Genomic DNA, 8,729 nt, shown 5'->3' on the forward strand with positions numbered 1-8,729 from the left:
AAGGTAGCCCCATGTAGAGAGCATTACAGTAGTCGAACCTCGAGGTGATGAGGGCATGAGTGACTGTGAGCCCTTCACCGCTGTTTTGGCACCTGAAGCACTTTACCGTCTCATGCTTAATCTGTGGCCCACCGGGACATCTGGTCAGAGATGGAAAGGTAGAAAGAAATTGCAAATTTGCTTCTCCGTACCAGAAACCAGAGACCAAAGTAGCAGAACTGACCCTGATTCTATTTTCCAGGAGCATCTGACCGGCTCCTGATGAAAGAAGCCCTCAATTTCAGGTCACTGTGAAGTTCCCCACATACCCTGTGTGTGGTCTCCTTTGAGGGATCTGACCTTGGCTGCCGTGGAAAACAAGACTTTGGTTCAAGTGGACGTTTGGCACAGCTCAGCAGGGCATCTCCATGTCTACGTTTGCATGCAAAAATAGATGGGAGAATGGGAAATAGTGGGGACGGCTGAAGACATCGGTTGTTCGGCAGAGAAGGAAGGAAAACCGGGAGCTTGTATAGTGGCCTTGTCTTTTGCAGCATCACGCATGACAGTTTGAAAAAGGTCTCCCTCCTGCTGTAGCTGCCAGCAGGCCCAATTCTTCAAAGGACCTTTGTATGGCTCTTAAAGAGACGATTGTTTGTCTGATTTTGGAGAAGGGAAGCAGAGGTGGGTTTCAGCAGGTTCTAAGCTGTTCTGGAGAACCAGTAGTGGAAATTTTGAGTAGTTTGGAGAACTGGTAAATACCACCTCTGGTCCCACCGCCATCTACTGTTGTGGTTGGCTCTGGCCCAGCTCCTGCCCCAGGAAATGGGGAGGTGGATGCAAGGGAAACTTCAACATGACACAGGCCTGTGTTATTGTCGACAGAGTCAGTTCAGAGTTTAGTTTCCTCGGACGAAGAAGAAGGTGGGAGTGACTCGGCAGAGGGGGGCTTTGCACACAGCCCAGGCAGTCAATCTCCCTTATCTTCCATTGATTCGGGTGAAGACGTTTTGGACCCACGCAAGCGCAGAATTATGCGTAGAAGAGACCAAGTAAGGACATATTACAGGAGATAAGAGCGACCACCTGTGTTTGTGTGGGGCTCCAGTAATTAGGGCTGCTGCTATAAATAGCAGCATATGGGTTTGGCCGTTGTGGAAGAATATCTGATCGCGGTTCGTCAGGAATCCTGTGTTGCTGGGTTTTGGACTTTGTTGATTTTTCACGCCTTTGAAAACAAAGCAGAGCAATGTGTGTGTGAGTGTGTGTCTCACTTTGTTGGAAGAAGAAGGGGTGTGAAGTTTCTTCACAGCTGCTAGCTAAGTACTTAATGACTGCTTAAGGTTAATTGTACAGACTACCCGGTTGTTTTGGGACGAGTGCTCTTTGCAATACAAAAAGAGTGCTTAGTTTATTTTGAATTTTGCGATAAAGAACATTGTTTTGAATTTTCAAACGTGTGTGTGTGCAATTTGTACCCTTGAATTTTCGGGAGGCTCCTACCAGAGAGCCCGGCAGAACATCTACTGTATTTTTCGGAGTATAAGACGCACCTTAGTTTTTGGGGAGGAAAATAGGGAAAAGAATCTGCTTACCAGATATTCATCTGGCTAGTGTCCTTAGACTGGTCAGCTTCAGCACATTAGTTTATCCCCTGGTTAGAGCTTTAAAAAAATATTATTCGGAGAGAGTAACAATGAAAGAGCTTGCAAGCCAGTAAGAGCTGGGGACATCATTAGCACCTGGAAAGAAACATTTGGAGCAAGTAGAGCAATGTGTGAAGTGTGCTCTGAAGTTGCTGTGTTTCTCTATTGATCTGTTGGCTCCTGTGAGTTATTGTAACTGAGATAGTTGTAGTGATACTAGTGAGATAGTAGAGTAATGTATGTATAGTAAAGTAGAATACAGTTAGTAGTGTAAATAAGAAGTAAATATATTTTTGCAAGACTTCCTGCTGCTGCTGCTGTGTTTCATTGAAGATTTCAACTCCATATTCTCCTACAACTCCTACAAAAAGGTATTGACAAAATCGAAGGGGTCCAAAGACGGGCTGCAAGAATGGTGGAAGGTATTAAGCATAAAACGTATCAGGAAAGACTTAATGAATTCAATCTGTATAGTCTGGAGGACAGAAGGGAAAGGGGGGGACATGATTGAAACATTTAAATATGTTAAAGGGTTAAATAAGGTTCAGGAGGGAGGTGTTTTTAATAGGAAAGTGATCACAAGAACAAGGGGGCACAATCTGAGGTTAGTTGGGGGAAAGATCAGAAGCAACGTGAGAAAATATTATTTTACTGAAAGAGTAGTCGATCTTTGGAACAAACTTCCAGCAGACATGGTTGGTAAATCCACAGTAACTGAATTTAAACATGCCTGGGATAAACATATATCCATCCTAAGATAAAATACAGGAAATAGTATAAGGGCAGACTAGACCATGAGGTCTTTTTCTGCCATCAATCTTCTATGTTTCTGTGTTTCTATGTTTCATATCTATTATTATTATTGTTGTTGTTATTGTTATTATTATTGTTATTATTTATTAGATTTGCATGCCGCCCCTCTCCGCAGACTTGGGGCGGCTCACAACAGTGATAAAACAATATACAATAACAAATATAATATTAAAAGTCTAAAATATCATTGGTCTTTGGTTGGCTGGTTGGGCTGGCTTGTTACTTGGGCTAGCTAGTTTCCGAAAGTGCAGCTCTGATATAGTCCTCAGTGTACGACAGTTCACTTAGGGCAAGTTGGAAGTTACAGCGGCACTGAAAATAGTGACTTATGACCATTTCGCAGACTTATGACTGTTGCGGTATCCTCAGGGTCATAGTGATTTACATTCAGATGCCTGAGAACTGATCACATGTATGACGGTTGCTGTGTCCCGGGGTCACATGCTCACCTTTTGTAACCTTCTGACAAGCAAATCTGGGACACCAGATTCACTTTGTGACTCAGCGACAGGTTCCACTTACCTGTATACTTGTGCACTGCGCACGCATCCTGCTCATTCCGGCGGTCACCCATGTGCGCATCCCCATGTGCGGTTTTTGCTTCTGCTCATGCGCAGCAAGCAAAAATGCACCAAAAATGCACCAAAATCTTGTGAGGGGATTCTTGCTTATGCACAATTTTGGCAATGTTTCGTTTTTGCACATGTGTGGAAAATTTCTGAAATCTCACATGTGCAAGTGTCCCCTTGCAAGATTTTGCTTCTGTGCATGCGCAGGAAGCAAAAAAGGCCCTTTTTTAAAAAAAGAGATGGCACCCCCTGCCGGACCGATGAAGATGGCACTGGAACCGTCACACGCAAATTGCGCAATCTGGCAGCTGCTACCAGAACTACGCTCTGGGATGTAGCGATAGCAACCCACCACTGATGTGACTAATATAACAACTGCAGTGATTCACTTAACAAAAGTAATAATAATAATAATAATAATAATAATAATAATAATAATAACAACAACAACAACAACAAAACAACAATAACAATAAATAATAGTAACAATAACGATGATGATGATGATGATGATGATAATAATAATAATAATAATAACAACAACAACATCAGCATCAACATCAACATCAACATCAACATCAACATCAAGAACAACAACAACAGAGTTGGAAGGGACCTTGGAGGTCTTCTAGTCCAACCCCCTGCTTAGGCAGGACATCCTACACTACTTCAGACAGATGGTTATCCAACATCTTTTTAAAAACAGTGTTGGAGCATTCACAACTTCTGGAGGCAAGTTGTTCCATGGATCAATTGCCCACCTTTGCCGTCAGGCATGGGGAAACTAAACATCTTCCCCTGGGCACGTTGAATTTATATATGGTATGCTTGTGTGTGTGTATGTTAGTATAGGGGTTTTTCTTAAATTTATAATATTTTAATTAATTGGATTAATGTATTGGATTGTCTTTTCACTTGTTGTGAGCCGCCCCGAGTTTTCGGAGAGGGGCGGCATACAAATCCAAATAATAAAATAATAAAAATAAATAATAAACTGTCAGGAATTTTCTCCTTAGTTCTAAGTTGCTTCTCTCCTTGTTTAGTTTCCACCCATTGCTTCTTGTTGTACCCTCAGGTGCTTTGGAGAATAGGTTGACTCCCTCTTCTTTGTGGCAACCCCTGAGATATTGGAAGACTGCTATCCTGTCTCCCCTGGTCCTTCTTTTCATTAAACTAGACATGCCCAGTTCCTGCAAGTTTAGGACTACCTGTAACAGAATAGCAGAGTGTGAACTTTTAATTATCAGACAAATTGTCTAATTTATTCTTAAAAGCCTGCCATGTTGGAGTACCCATAAGAACCTAAGAAGAGCCATGCTGAATCAGGCCAAAGCCCATCGAGTCCAGCATTCTGCGTCACACACAGTGGCCCACCAATTGTCCATGGGGATCTTGAGCAGAAAGAGAAGGCAAGACCCCCCCTTTCCCCTGACCCCCAACATATTGTACTCAAGGGAATCCTGCCTGCCTCAACCAACATAGAGGCGGCACTTAGACATCCATTTCAATAACCACCGATACACTTGGCATCCATGAATCTGTCTAATCCTGCCTTGAAGCTCTCCAGGCTGACAGCTGTCACGACCTCTTCTGGAAGTGAATTCCAAAAACCAAGGACCCTCTGGGTGAAGAAATATTTCCCTTGATTTGTCCTCACTTTTTAACCTATGAGCTTTAGGGAGGGCCCCCTTGTCCTAAGTATTGTGTGATAGAGAAAATAATTTTTCTCTATCCACCTTTTCTATCGCATGCATGATTTTATACACTTCGATCAAGTCCCCCCTTAAGCAACTTCTGGAGGCTCTTAGATTCAACCTCTGAAGCATTAACCATCCATTTATACAGGGCATCATGAAGAAACTTTGCAAATTGGAAACATTCGGTGCAATGCCAAAAAATAAAGAAAAAATGAGCCCGGGTGGAAAAAAATGGAACGATATTTGTTTTTTTCACCAGGCATTAAAGGATTGCTGGAAAGCCTTCTCTCTTTAAATCTTGAAAGTTGGACGTTTTGTAAAAGGGAGGAAATGTTGCGGTCACATTCTGTCACAATCCTTTGACGGAGACAGGAAGATGCAATATTGCTGCTGGAGTTGCCAAATGCTTACTCCAACTCTGTGCTTTTGAGACACTTTTTTTGAGGGGGAAAAAAGATCCCTCCAGATTAAAATTTAGAGCACAGGCTCTCAATTTAATCTGCTGAATGTCTTTGGGCCAAGCAGAGGATTGTGGAAACAGTTAAACCTTATCCTTCTAAGACGTTCCAAGTTCTTTTCCTCAGAAAATTACTTTGATGATTTAATTCCCACAATTTTGAGAATATATTTTTTTTACAATTCTGAGAATTTCCATGTATCAGGTTGCTGAAAATTGGTGACAAAGTTTCCTGTCACTTTGAGGCAGGAAGTACACAGTTGTAATGTAAGCCCGAAAATGGTTTACGGTAATTAAAAACACACACAGACCAACATCATCCTCATCTCTAGAGAATAAAATCTGGACTTGGTATCGTGCATAAAATGGCCCGTGAAATTTTACACCAAAATTTGAATTACACATCATGTTTCCCGCACACCCAAATGTTATGATCTAAGTGACATTTTTATTTATTTATTCATTTATTTTTATCTAATTTTATTCGTTTTACAAAGAAGGTGGTGAATATACCTAGTAAGCCTTGGTCTTCCTATTTTCCCTAGAACAACAACCTAAGAATGGTGGAAGGTCTTAAGCAGGGATCCCCAGACTTTTTACACAGGGGGCCAGTTCACTGTCCATCAGACTTGGAGGGCCGGAGTATTAAAAAAAACCTATGAAAAAGTAAAATACCAATAGACAAATAATGCATCAATTAATATATTTCCATAAATTATACTTTTCTATAATTTCATTCAATATTTCCAAGCTCAATTAATTTTCAGTCACTTAGCATTTACTATTATTAACTTTCATCAATCTTCTACATTTCCAAGTATATTTTAAATGCATAATGCAAACGGTTAATGGTGCTGGAAGTCACCCGCGGGCCGGATAAATGGCCTAAGTGGGCCGCATCCGTCCCGCGGGCCGTAGTTTGGGGACTGCTGGTCTTAAGCATAAAACGTATCAGGAAAGACTTAATGAACTCAATCTGTATAGTCTGGAGGACAGAAGGAAAAGGGGGGACATGATCAAAACATGTAAATATGTTAAAGGGTTAAATAAGGTCCAGGAGGGAAGTGTTTTTTATAGGAAAGTGAACACAAGAACAAGGGGACACAATCTGAAGTTAGTTGGGGGAAAGATAAAAAGCAACATGAGAAAATATTATTTCACTGAAAGAGTAGTAGATCCTTGGAATAAACTTCCAGCAGACGTGGTTGGTAAATCCACAGTAACTGAATTTAAACATGCCTGGGATAAACATATATCCATTGTAAGATGAAATACAGGAAATAGTATAAGGGCAGACTAGGTGGACCATGAGGTCTTTTTCTGCCGTCAGTCTTCTATGTTTCTATGTTTCTAACAAACTAAAACATACGAAAAATGTTGCAGGAACTGGGCATGGAAAGTCTCGCAAAGAGAAGGTCCAGGGGGGACATGATAGCAGTCTTCCAATATCTCAGGGGTTGCCACAAAGAAAAAGGAGTCAAGCTATTCTCCAAAGCACCTGAGGGTAGAACAAGAAGCAACTAAACAAGGAGAGAAGCAACTTAGAACTAAGGAGAAATTTCCTGACAGTTAGAGAAATTAATCCATGGAACAGCTTGCCTCCAGAAATTATGAATGCTCCAACACTGGGCATTTTAAAGAAGATGTTGGATAACCATTTGTCTGAAGTGGTGTAGGGTTTCCTGCCTAAGCAGGGGGTTGGACTAGAAATCCTCCAAGGTCCCTTCCAACTCTGTTGTTGTTGTTGTTTACATGAGGTGCTCCCACAGAGAGGAGGGTATCACGCTGTTTTCCAAAGCACCAGAGAGGCAGACAAGGAGCAATGGTTGGAAGCTGACCAAAGAGAGATTCAACCTGGAAATAAGGAGGAACTTTCTGATGATGAGAGCGATCAACCAGTGGAACAGACGTTGCCTGCGGAGGTTGTGGGAGCTCCAACACTTGAGACATTCAAGAAGATATTGGACTGCCATTTGTCTGGGATGGTGTAGGGTCTCCTGCATCAGCAGGGGGTTGGACTAGATGACCTACAAGGTCCCTTCCACCTCCAACTGGGCATGGATAGCCTTGAGAAAAGGAGGGCCAGAGGGGACATGATAGCTGTATACAGGTATATGAGGGGTTGCCACAGAGAGGAGGGGGCCACTCTATTCTCCAGAGCACCAACTCTCCGATCTGGGCCTCAATGGAATTTTAGTGTTAAAATTTCTTATTTTACTTAATATAAGCTGCAAGCAAACTATTGTCCTTCACCTAGGTAAAAAAAACACCCTAGACACACATACAGCCTGGGAAAAACCCCACTTAGCAGCAGTAACTGCGAAAGAGATCTTGGAGTCTTGGTGGATAATCAACTAAACATGAGCCAGCAATGTGCAGCAGCGGCCAAAAAAGCCAACACTATCCTAAGCTGCATCAACAGAGGGATACACTCCAAGACCAGGGAAGTCTTAATACCACTCTACTATGCCCTGGTCAGACCACATCTGGAGTATTGCATCCAGTTCTGGTCACCACACTTCAAAAGAGACATTGAAACTCTGGAGAAGGTGCAGAAAAGAGCAACCAAAATGATTAGGTGACTTGAAACCAAGACTTACGAAGAGAGATTGTGGGAACTGGGCATGGATAGCCTTGAGAAAAGGAGGGCCAGAGGGGACATGATAGCTGTATACAGGTATACGAGGGGTTGCCACAGAGAGGAGGGGGTCACTCTATTCTCCAGAGCACCAGAGGGCCGGACGAGGAACAACGGCTGGAAGCTGACCAAGGAGAGATTCAACCTAGAAGTAAGGAAGAACTTCCTGACGGTCAGAGCGATCTACCATTGGAACAACCTGCCTGCGGAGCTTGTGAACTCCCCAACTCTGGACACTTTCAAGAGGAGATTGGACTGCCATTTGGCTGGGGTGCTTTAGGATTCCTGCTCAGGCAGGGGGTTGGACTTGATGATCTGCATGGTCCCTTTCAACTCTAACAGTAAGTAAGTAAGTAAGTAAGTAAGTAAGTAAGTAAGTAAGTAAGTAAGTAAGTAAGTAAGTAAGTAAATAAATAAATAAACTCCAATAACAAACACACAAACAAACAAAACCTGTGAGGTGAATTGGGCTGAGAGAGTGTGACTGGTCCAAAGTCACCCAGACGGCTTTCATGGGACTACAATTCACAGTCTCCTGGTGATTGGCCCAAAGTCACCCAGCTATCATTCATGCTTAAGGCATGACTAGAACTCACATTCTCCTGGTAATTCACAGTCATCCAGCTGGCTTTCGGGTTTAAGGCAGAACTAAAAGCTCATGGTCTCCTGGTGCCTTAATCACTAAACCAGGAGTCTTCAACCTCGGCAACTATAACGCTTGTGGACTTCAACTCCCAGAATTCTCCACAGCTGGCTGAAGAATTCTGGGAATTGAAGTCCACAAGTCTTAAAGTTGTAAAGTTTGGCGATCCCAGTGCACTAAACCAAACTGGGGCTCCACATGACTTTTCCAGGTGAGGCCCTTCAAAGGTGCTGGATTCAAAAAAATAATTTATTATTTATTTGCATCTTGCTTTTATTGTTTTTACA

The 8,729-nt window shown here is 42.4% G+C and overlaps 1 protein-coding gene across 1 annotated transcript in view; it reads right to left on the reverse strand.

The window, feature by feature from the left end:
- Nucleotides 1-8,489, reverse strand: part of COMP (cartilage oligomeric matrix protein) — an 81,850-nt gene extending 73,361 nt beyond the window's left edge. The window contains exon 1 of the mRNA XM_070745755.1: nucleotides 8,396-8,489. The gene's annotated coding sequence lies outside the window, so the exon portion shown is untranslated. The remainder of the gene's footprint in view (nucleotides 1-8,395) is intronic.
- Between the last annotated feature and the right edge of the window lie 240 nt (nucleotides 8,490-8,729).

The sequence above is a fragment of the Erythrolamprus reginae genome, chromosome 1, assembly GCF_031021105.1.
Source record: "Erythrolamprus reginae isolate rEryReg1 chromosome 1, rEryReg1.hap1, whole genome shotgun sequence".
NCBI lineage: Eukaryota > Metazoa > Chordata > Lepidosauria > Squamata > Dipsadidae > Erythrolamprus > Erythrolamprus reginae.